A 10876-nucleotide genomic window follows, 5' to 3' on the forward strand; every position below is an offset into this window, starting at 1 on the left:
CACAATCAGAAGCAGGGATGAAGACAAGGAGCAGGGGGACCCCAGAGCACAGAGGGAGGGAAGAGAGAAGACAGTGGACAAGGCTGGGGGCGGGGGTGCAGGGACACAAACAGAGGTAGGGATGGAGATGAGGGACGGGGGACCCCACAGCACAGATGAGGGAGGAAGACAAGGCTGAAGGCAGGGTGCGGGGACAGAGACTGGGCTGGGGATAGGGGGCAGGGGGAGGCCGGAGCACCAATGAACGAGTGGAGGACCAGGCTGGGGGCGGGGTGCAGGGACAGAGAGACAAGGATGAGGATGAGGGGCAGGGGGACCCCGGAGCACAGATGAAGGAGGAGAAGGCTGGGGGCGGGGAGCAGGGATGCAAACAGAGCAGGGATGGGGAGGGGGGGCAGGGGGACCCCGCAATACCAAAGAACGGGGGCAGAATCAGGCTGGGGGCGGGGGATAGGGACACAGAGGCAGGGATGGGGATGGGAATGAGGGGCAGGGGAACTGCGGAGCACAGAGGCTGGGGGCGGGGTGCAGAAACCCAAAGACAGAGATGGGGATGAGCGGCTGGGGGACCCTGGAGCACCGGTGACGGTGGGGGGGGGGGGGGAGGTGAGGACCAGGCTGGGGGCAGGGTGCAGGGACACAAACAGAGGTAGGGATGGGAATGAGGGGCAGGGAGACCCCGGAGCACAGATGGGGGGAGGACGAGCTGGGGGCTGGGGGCGGGACGCGGGCAGACCCGGGCTGTTGCCCCTCACCTGGGCTGGACGCGCAGCGGCCGCCCCCTGGCGCCGGCATCGGCATCGTGCGCTCGCCGCCCGCCGCCTCTCCACCCGCCGCAGCCTCCTCCGTGCTCGGGGCCCCCGGCCCGGCCCGGCCCAGCCCAGCCTAGCCCGGCCCGGCCCGGCCGCCGCAGAGCGAACTACCCCCTCCGCGCTTGCCGCCGCCTGAGCAGCGACTCCAGCCCGCAGCTGGCGCCGCCGCCGCTACCGCCCGCCCCGGCTGCCATGGAAATCACAGGCGCGCCCTGATTGGCTGCGCCCCCGCCCCCCCAGGGGATGTCTCGGCCACGCTGATTCGTGCGCGCCGGTTGGCTGGCCCGCCGGAGGGGGCGGGGCCTCAGCCAGTCCAGCCTGGAGTCTAACTGGACCAAGTGGGGCGAGAGGAGGGAGGGATATGAAGAGATGCTGAGAGATGCGGGTGGGGGGTGGGGCTGAGCCCAACGACTCGGGGGATCAGGTCCTGCCCCTTGGGATGCTCTCCCTTGGAACCCCCATCTTAAATCCGATGATCATGGCTTAGAGATTTTATGAGCATAGCTGTAGAGCATAAAGGGACCCTAGGAATCCTTTAATGACCAACCCTGGACTTTTACAGAGAGGGAAACTGAGGCCCAAGGAGGAAAAATGATTTAAAAGTTTCCTCATTTGTAAAATGTGAGACTTGAATTAATACGTTCTGAGGTCTGTTAGTGGGTTCCTTTTCACTTGCCATCTTCAAATGTAGGCTAAATGACCACTTTTGGTATGTGGCAGGAATGCTCATTTTTCAAGGTATGAGGTGGACAAGAGGGTTGCTATGTACCCTGACAATGTTGAGGTTCTATGATGTACTAGAATCTTACTAGAAAGCAAGTTTATAGAATCACAGAACCTGAGACTTGGAAGGATAGTTAAGAGACATGTAGTTGAGACTGTGCCCTAAAAGCCTTCACCTGTTCTCCCAAAAAATTCCCAAGCATTACTCCCAATCACAAAGCTCCAATCAGCCTCCACCAACTTGTGTCTTCCAAACCCAGAAGTGCCAGAATTTTGAAATGACCTCCAAACCCAAGAAACAAAACTTCACTTACCTCTTGAGGCCTGAAGGCAAAATTTGCTGACAGTTTGAGGTGCTAGAAAATGGAAGAACTTAGAACCACGACTCTAGGAGGTGTAAAACCGGCTAAAAAAGATGAGCTTCTAGAAACTGTCATTTCAGAAGAAGCCAAATTCCAAATTGGGAGAGATTTTATTTTATACCACAATTATACCTTAACCAGGTATATAGCAGACAGTTGGAGATGCAGAAAGGCAGCTCACAGGGGAAATCAGGGCTACAAATGGAAACTGTTTCCTCCTCCTGAATATTTATTCTTTCCTCTCTGAGTTTTCATGACAATGCTAGCTTTTGGTTCTCCTTCTACTGTATTCTGAGTCTCCATGACCCCAACCCATGTCTCCCTCTTCCTTAGTTATGGATTTCCCCTCCAATCTTCTCTCTTCATTCTCACTGGCTTCATCAACTCTCACGGGTTCAAATATCATCTCTCCAAAGATGACTCCTGGAACTTAATATTCTGCCCTAGTCCAAGCTCAAGTACCACAACACCAATTGTCTATAGGCAATTGTCTATTTGACATCTCCAGTTGGACGTCCTAAAAGCATTTCGAATTTAGCCCCCCAAAAAGAATTCATAATCTTTCTCACCCCTCACTATTTCTCACTATTGCTGTAAAGGGTACCACCATTTTTCTAACTTGCAAGTTTTATAGCCTCCATTCCCCTCTCAATCCTTCCTCAGACCCAATCAGCTACCAAGACTCATTGATTCTAGTTTCCTAGGCTGTTATCAGCTTTTGCCTAGATTCCTGAGTTGTTACACCACCTCAAATCTCTGCCTTTTCTAATCTATTCTCCTGTTATTTCTGCAGTGAAGATCTGCCCATCTCATTCCTCATCTCAAAAAAAGTTCCAAATACAAGCTCCTCTGTTTTGGCATTGAAAGCCCTTCATGATACAGCTGAAGCCTACCTTTTCTGGCCTATTACATATTACTCCCCTTCCTATGCCAGTCAAACTAACATACTTACTGTTGCTTAGCACTATGTCTTGTATGTACAAGCCTCATTAGTGGACCCAGGTGACTGCAGACCCTACCTGAACATTGCCATCCTCAGCATTAAAACATGCTTTTTCATTCATTCATTCATTCCTTACACAAGACTTTCCATCTGCTGAGTGCATGCCCTTGCCCTGGCTGTATCCAATGCCTAGAATGCACTGTCTCCTTCTCCCTACCTCACAAATATCACTGTATCCATGAAGCCTTAACTGATGCCCTTAGGCGCTAGCTTCTCCTATCTACTGTAAGGAATTACTTTGTATCTGTTAGGTATCCATTTTGTAGTTATTTCTTTGTGTATGTTATATCCCTCCAGTATAACGTAAGCCCCTTGAAGACAAGCACTGGTTAATTCTTTGTCTAGTATCCCCAGCATCTAGTAGAGTGCTTATTTTGTAGCAAGTGCTTAATAACTGCTGGTTGGTTGATATAATACCATAAGTACCTACCACCCCAGAGCAGGGGAATCAATATGGTCTCTTAGGTGTCTGCTGATCACTCTCAGGAAGAAGGAAGAGTAGCAAAGGTGTTATAGGGGATCCCTTAAATTTGTCAGCATCTCAGACAAACCCAAGGTATCCTAGATACAAGGCAAATCTCTGGGTCACAACTGAAATGAGCTGGCTCTCTCCTACTCCTCCTATTCCCCAGGCTCCAAATCCTCTGCCAGAAACTTTAGGAAGATGCAAGCCCAGGTCTGTTACAGCATGCTGGGATACCCATATACTGGACCCAGGCAACTGCAGAAATTCCCTGAATTGAACATTGCCTCTCGCAGACATCCTCCGCCTCCCTGGGGAAGAGGTTTTATAACTTGCAGCTGGATGCTGTGCTGCGTTGGGTCCCTGGAGTTTCCTCCAAGCAGGCCTAGGCTAAGGTCAGGGCCTAGACAAGGAAGGGAGTTCAGAAGGAATATTTTAATTATGCTGGAGGCCTCTTCTGAATGACTCTGGTTCTCAGAGTCCAGCTCTAGCTATAGGTTGTCAGGTTGATGGGAGTTCATTATGGTCTTTAAATGACTAATCCACAGATTTCTGCTCTAGGATCTTTAGGCTCACTTAATATTAAAGTTCCCTCACAAAACAGTTCCCTTCTTGGGACATTCATAATGAATTTACTTTTCATGAAGGAGGTAGGATAAGTGCTAGAGGGCAACTGTCCCTGGAAAAGAGGAGGAAGGAAATTAAGTTTGAGCCCATCTGGGGCTGGCCCCTCTCCTTTCCTTAATGATCGGCCAGAGTAAATATAGGGCCATGTTTCTCAATTAAACATTACATCATTCCCTGTACACAGAAGCTGCTGGCTCCCGCCTCCATGATCCAAAGACCAAAGCAGCCCTGGGAGGCCAAGCAACAGGGAGATTTCATGTTTACGTGACATCTCTCTTTGTATCACACTTGCCCCCATTCAGACTGAGGATAAGGTTTATAATTAGAGACCTAGTAAGGACCCACAAAGGTTATCTGGTCCAGTTCAATGTCTCCACACAGGGATCATCCATCAATCAATGGTTATTTAATAGGGAAAATCTATCAATCACTGATTATTTAAAAAATTTCTGTTAAATTGAATGGGGGTTATAAGAAATCAACAAATGGAAAGAACACCAGGGCATTTCAGTTTCCTCCTATGCAAAAAGAGGGAAGTTACTAGAAGTTACTAAAGGTTTTTCCCAGCGTTGACATTCTAGTTTTGAAGGCTTTTCTCAACTCTTGACTTTGTATGTTCAAAGGGTCTTACTACATCTGACATCCTATGTTCCAAGGCGCCTTCCAGCTTTGACTTGCCTTGGCTTCAGTTCCTTCATATATAAGATAAGAGGATTTGATAGGGCCCCTGAGGTCCCTTCCAGCCCTCTGAGTGTCTCAGAAGTCCCTTGTAGGGGAGGAGGGAGAGAGACATTTGAAGAAGTAGATGTTTGAAGGGTTGTCTGTTCACACTGACCAATTGGGGCTCATTTCTTCAAAGGATTGAATAAGAAGGAAGGAGTGGTGGTAAACGACAGCTATCCAGAACTTGCTAGGCATACGCAAGAACTGGGTGGTAGAACGTAGACTAAGTGAAGCTATGAATTCTCCATAAATATTAGGTGAGTAGTCTTCTTTCTTAGATAGTGGAACAGCTTAATAAATATTTGTTGAATTAAGTACATTTTATAGATGAAGATATTGAGGCCTAGGGAGGTTAAGTGGCTTAATTACCTCATCTCTTAGGATGTAAGCTCCTTGAGGGCAGGCACTGCTTCATTTTTGTCTTTTGTATCCCCCAGTACCTAGCACAATGCTTGATGCATGGTAAGTGGGGAATAAAAGACTGCTAAATGATTGAGAAATGACTGATCAAAAGCAAGGCTGGCTGCAATCACTCAACAAACATTTATTAAATGCCTACTATGAGCCAAGTTCTGTGAAGGTCCTAAGCAGAGGAACCTAAATATTATGGTATAGAGAGGATAGTATGGGATATAGAGTAAGAGGACCTGTGTTCAAATTCCAGATTCCCTTAATAACTATATGACTTTTAAGCATTCAGCTTTTTGGAATCTCACTTGCTTCATCTGAAAAAAGAGGAGCTGACCTCTAGGGTTCCTTGGAACTCTAGATCTATGAGTATGACAATTAGTCAGACTGACAGTAATCTGTATTGGAGGACAGAGTTTCCCAACAAGGACCAAATACTGGATTTTTTTTTCAAGATCCCATGTTCATGCCATATTCTACTTACTTGTGTATCTGTCAGACAGGTGAATAAGTTAAAATAAAGGATTATGTTGGGGGAGGGAGAAAGGAAAGGGTAATTTGAACCCAGAGGGTAGGACACAGAAACACTTGGCCAGAATATAGGTCTTGCCCAATTGTTCCCAGGGCACATCCTGGGAGTTTTCTCTGGAGTCAGAAGGACTAGTGAGTGAGGTCACCCGGTCACTATACCCTTCTCAGCTTCCTCCCAGGAAGGAAAGATGCCACAGGCTCATCAGAAAAAGGACTGACTTTTCAAAGCACTTTATTTTCATCCCCATCACCTCATGATCTCACAACAATCCTGGGAAGTCAGTAATACAGGAATTAATATCCCCATTTCTCTCCTAAGCACTTGATGACTCCAAGCCTTGAGTCAGGAAGATCTGAGTTCAAATCCAGCCTCAGACACTTATTAGCTGTGTGACCCTGGGCAAGTCAGTTAACCTCTGTCTGCCTTGATTTCCTCACCTACAAAACGGGGATGATGATGATGATGACGATGATACCTTGTCAGGTTGGGAGATTCAAATGAGGTATTTTTTTTAAAAGTGCTTAGCACAATGTCTGGCACATAGTAGGTGTTTTATAAAGGCTTCTTTCCTTCCACTTTGGAGATACTAGATCTGCGATTTCATCAGTGTGGGAAACTCCCAATGAGGAAATTTGCTCAACTAATGTAGGTCAATCATTTAAGGACCTACTGTGTGCCAGGCACAATTCAAGAAGCCAGGAATACGAATAGAAAGAATGAACCAATATCTACTCTCAAAGAGAGATTCTAACCAGGGAAACAAGTATATCTATGAGTACACATAGTTAATATAAAGAGAATGAACAAGGGAGTGGGGGGAAGGGTGGCAGAGTAAAGAGAAAACCGGCCCTAGAGTCAGGAGGACCTGAGTTCAAATCTAACCTGAGACACTTGACACTTACTAGTTGTGTGATCTTAGGCAAGCTTTGTCGAGAGAGAGAGAGACAGAGAGAGACAGAGAGAGAGAGAGAGAGAGAGAGAGAGAGAATGCAAAAATAAACACCTGCTTTCTAACTTCTAGTCTTAGAGGTTTGCCAGAGGCATTGAGGGGTTAAGTGACTTATTCAGGATCACATAGCCAGGCTAGCTTAGAGGTAAAACTAGAACCTGAGTCTTCCTGACTCTAAGACTTCTCTAAGCATTGTGCCACACTGTCTTTTGTTTCCACGTTACAGATGAAGGAACACTCTGAGACAGGTGACTTGACTTGCCCAAGAATAGATACACACACACACACACACACACACACACACACACACACATTCACATACATACCCCATTAGTCAAGTGTCAGCTATGGGATTTGAACCCAGGACCCTCTGACTCCTCAGCTGGGTCATGGAATATACCACGAGGACCTTTCATTAAGGCTATATATATTTTTTCCCTGAGGGACAAAAAGTAAAATCCTTTTCTCTAGAGGTGAGTTTTAGGGTCTGCCAAGGACCTTTGCCCACCTTCTTTTAAAGAGGAAGAAACTGAAATTCAAAGGTTTGGTGACTTGCTCAAGGAGACACAGCTTGGAATTGCCAGAGGCAGAATTTGAATCCAGGACCTCTACCTCTTAAGCCCCCACATTATCTCCTTTCCCAGATGCCTCTCATGTCTGTCCCTACATTCCCCTCTGCTTTTCTGTCCCTCCCAAGCTAAGGTATGAAGGAGTAGGAAAGGTGGAGAGAAGAAGGAGACTCCCATTCCTGTCCCTAAAGTCTTGGTGTAAGGAGCACCATCTCCATTGAGCTACTTTCTCCAGTGCTTGGGGAACACCTGCAAGTGACTTTGAGGAGCCCAAGGGGCCCAACTCCCAGCAGGGTATGGCAGAGCTCACTTACCTGCAAACTCCAAGTGGAGCAGAGAAGGTAGGGGAGGCTGAAAGGAGACACCTTGCAGCCTTCTTGGAGCATGTTGGATCAAAGGCGCTTTTGAGGAAAGAAAACGGAGGAAAAAGATGACTCAATTTTAAGAAAGAAAAAAAAATTAGCTTGCATCTATCTCCACCCTCTCCACCCCTGAATCTCAAAACCTGGCGAGGCTGAGGCCCCTCAGCCACGTCATCACTTAAATGAGAATCCAGTCCCAGCATGGGAGCAGGCATTTTCCAGTGGGGTTGCAGAATTCCTGCACCTTCTAAAAATACCTAGATAAGTGCTGGTCCTGCCAGGCAGGGCAGGGAGCCCAGGCCAGACCTGCCACGGAGCAGGCTCCCTAAGACCTGGGCAGTGACTGCCACCTGTCTGCTCTGTAGAGCCCCTACTGCTGGGAGCTCCACACCGGCCCCCACTGCACAAGGCCAGTCACTGCTGCCCCCCAGCGTGGACCCCTCTCATTTCTCTCAAGCTGGGGGGCCCTTAGGAACACAGGCTCCAGCTCAAGAGAAAAGAAGCTTGATTGACAACAAAACCAATAATGATGCAGCTGCCAAAGTGATTTTTCTAAAGCACAGTTTTGACCAAGTCACTCCTCTACTCAAGAAGTTCCAGGGGCTCCCTATTGCCCTTAGGGTCAAATATAGGACCTCTGCTTGGCATTTAAAGGCCTTTACAATCTGCTCCTAACCTCCCTCTCCAAACTGACCACATACTAGTCCTCTTCATATATTCTATGGTCCTGGAAAGTACTCCTTTCTCATCTTCACCTCTTGGAATTCTTAGCTTCCTTCAAGACTCAGCTCAGGTACAGCCTTGTACATGAAGCCCTTCCTTGTCTTCCCAGATAATAACACTCCCCCACTCCCCCACCACCCTACCTCCCCTGCTCCACCAGCTTGTATCTATCCTGTGTGTAACTGTAGATGTAGACATTCTCTCCCTCAATAGAATGTGAGTAACTTAAAGGCAAGGACTTTTTGTTTCTCTTTTGTCTCTAGCTCCAGCATCACACACAGTGCCTGACACAAAGTAGGCATTTAATAAAATGATTGCTGAAACATTTCTGAATAAGATGGTGATGTGGAAAATCATAGAGAAGCCCAGCCCTCCCACTTATACTCCAGAAAAAGTCTAAGAAAGGCAGGGCAGTAGGGTGGCACAGTGGATAGAGCGTTGGCCCTGGTGTCAAGAAGACTTGAATTCAAATCCAGCTTCAGACACTTACTAGCTGTGTGACCCTGGACAAGTCACTTAACGCTGATAGAATCTTTAAAAAAATCTAAGAAAGGCATCAGATCAAATAATGATCAAAAGGTAATAATAAGTTCCTTTATCCAGGCTGGGCCTTTATGAAAAGATCACCAAAAGCTACAAGTGCTGAATGTGGCATCCCTCCAGGAAAGCCAGCAGGAGCTCAGGTGAACAGGCCAGAAACCCACAGCAGTGCCTGGACAAGGAAGATGCGTAGGAAGCCCACTCTTACTGGGGAACACTGAAGCTTGCCAGCCCTCTAAGCATAAATACAGGGACAGCCAGGTGGCACAGTGGATAGAATATCAGACCTGGGGTCAAAAAGACCTGAGTTCAAATTTGGCCTCAGACACTTATTATTAACTGGGCAAACCACTTAACTTTGTTTGCCTCAGTTTCCTTATGTGTAAAATGTTCTGGAAAAGGAAATAGCAAACCACTCCAGAAGCTTTGCCAAGAAAATCCCAAACGACTGAACAACACAAAAGCATAAATACATCAGAAGACGATGGCAGAAACCCAGGAAATCCATGTCAAGATCAAATAGGCAATTAAACTATCAGATAATTATTTTCTAGAGCTGGATAAAATAATATCAAAATTCATCTGGAAGAACAAAAGGTCCAGAATATCAAAGGGACTAATGAAAAGAAATGCTAGGGAAGGTGGCCTAGCACTACCAGATCTCAAATTGTACTATAAAACAGCAATTATCAAAACCACTTGGTATTGGCTAAGAAACAGAAGGGTAGACAAGTGGAACATACTTGACACTCAAGACACAGTACCCAAGGAACATAGCAACCTCCTGTTTGATAAACCCAAGGACTCCATCTTCTGGGATAAGAACTCACAGTTCGACAAAAATTGCTGGGAAAACTGGATAACAGTGTGGCGGAAACTAGGCATAGACCCATGCCTGACACTGTACACAAGAATAAAGTCCAAATAGATACATGATCTAGGTATAAAGATTAATACCATGGACAAACTGGAGGAGCAAGGAATGGTGTATTTATCAGACTTAATGGAGAAGGGAAGAATTTTTACTAAAGAAGAGATAAAAAGCATTATGAAATGCAAGTTGGATAATTTTGATTACATTAAACTGAAAAGTTTTTGCACAACCAAACCCAATGCAACCAAAATTCAAGGGGATGTAGTAAATTGGGAAAGAATTTTTACAGCTAATCTTGGGGATAAAGGCCTCATTTCTGCAATATATAGAGAACTGACTCAAATATACAACTATACAAGTCATTCCCCAATTGAACAGGCAATTTTCAGAGGAAGGAATTAAAGATATCTATAATCATATGAAAAAATGCTCTAAATCACTTTTGATTAGAGAGATGCAAATCAAAACAACTCTGAGGTACCACATCACACCTATAAGATTGGCAAATATAACAGAACAGGAAAATGATAAATGTTGGAGAGGATGTGGGAGAGTTGGAACACTAATTCATTGTTGGAGGAGCTGTGAGCTCGTGCAACCATTCTGGAGAGTGGTTTGGAACTATGCCCAAAGGGCTACAAAAATGTGCATACCCTTTGACTCAGCAATATCGCTACTAGGACTGTATCCCCAAGAGATCATAAAAATGGGAAAGGGTCCCACATGTACAAAAATATTTATAGCAGCACTCTTTGTAGTTGCCAAAAACTGGAAGTCAAGGGGATGTCCATCAATTGGGGAATGGCTGAATAAATTATGGTATATGAATGTAATGGAGTACTATTGTGCCATAAGAAATGATGAACAAGAAGACTTCAGAGAGGCCTGGAAGGACTTATATGACCTGATGCTGAGTGAAAGGAGCAGAACCAGGAGAACTTTGTGCACAGCAATGACCACAGTGTGCGAGAGTTTTTTCTGGTAGACTTGGAATTTCGTAATAACGCAAGAACTTCTTAAAAAAAAAAAAAAGTCCCAATGGTGATTTTTTTAAGGCAAAATGCCTTCCACACTCAGAGAAAGAAATATGGAAGTCATTTGCAGAATGTAGCAGATCATGTTTGTGTACGTGTATGTTTTTGTGTACCATGTTTTGATTTGTTATATGATTTCTTCCATTTATTTTAGTTCGTCTACATAGCATGA

General features: G+C 45.9%; 1 protein-coding gene across 6 annotated transcripts in view; it reads right to left on the minus strand.

Moving 5' to 3' along the window:
* The window catches only part of TPST1 (tyrosylprotein sulfotransferase 1), a 129977-nt gene extending 122476 nt beyond the window's left edge, over positions 1-7501 (minus strand). For 3 of the 6 annotated variants that reach the window (XM_072640072.1, XM_072640077.1, XM_072640073.1), the window contains exon 1: positions 756-957. The gene's annotated coding sequence lies outside the window, so the exon portion shown is untranslated. Of the gene's footprint in view, positions 1-755; positions 958-7485 lie in introns of those variants that run through there. The other 3 variants (XM_072640076.1, XM_072640079.1, XM_072640078.1) reach the window with 3 other exon arrangements.
* Between the last annotated feature and the right edge of the window lie 3375 nt (positions 7502-10876).

Source organism: Notamacropus eugenii, chromosome 2, assembly GCF_028372415.1.
Source record: "Notamacropus eugenii isolate mMacEug1 chromosome 2, mMacEug1.pri_v2, whole genome shotgun sequence".
Classification (NCBI taxonomy): Eukaryota; Metazoa; Chordata; class Mammalia; order Diprotodontia; family Macropodidae; genus Notamacropus; species Notamacropus eugenii.